Genomic DNA, 702 nt, shown 5'->3' on the forward strand with positions numbered 1-702 from the left:
GGCCGGGGGGGGGTGGGGGAGGGGACGACGCTGGCTTCGATGGTCCCCATCTGCCCTCCATCCACTGCGCTTTGGTTTTCTCGTTTCGAATTCTGGGCTCTTTCCTGTGTAGAACAGATTCTCCTCTGCGATCCCAGGCTGGAAGAGTGAAACTTTGTACTGGGAAAGTGGGGAGGAGGTGCCAGGCGTGGGAATGGAGAGGAAAGGAGAGGAGAGGAGGACAGGCCAGCCCCCGAAGCCAGGGGTCAGGAGACCGACGCTGGAGAGGCCAGTCCTTACATTGCTACTGGCACAGCCTCTCCGGCAAAACCCCACCCAGAAATCCAGGCGCGATCAGGCGCAACGCAGGGAGCTGCAAAGGAGGCCAAGGGGTCCGGTCCTCCCCGCCCCGCAGCGCAGCGCAGCCTGGGCCGCCCCGGGCCGAAGGGCGGAGGTGCAGAGTCCCACTGCCGAGGGCTGGACTCCGAGAACAGGCGCGCGTGGGGGGCAGAAATCAAAGCCGAGCTGAGTGCCGGAGCCGATTCCTGCCTGGATCAGCGCTCCCAGCCTCAGCCCCGGCAGGCAGCACACGAGGAGGAGGACAAACAAGCCTCCCAACCCACAGTCCGCGGGGTGTCCGCCTTGGCCCCCGCAGGACAAACAGAAGCTACCTAGTGCTCTCTCTCTCTCTCTCTCTCTCTCTCTCTCTCTCTCTCTCTCTCT

This window comes from Gracilinanus agilis, chromosome 3 (assembly GCF_016433145.1).
Source record: "Gracilinanus agilis isolate LMUSP501 chromosome 3, AgileGrace, whole genome shotgun sequence".
Classification (NCBI taxonomy): Eukaryota; Metazoa; Chordata; class Mammalia; order Didelphimorphia; family Didelphidae; genus Gracilinanus; species Gracilinanus agilis.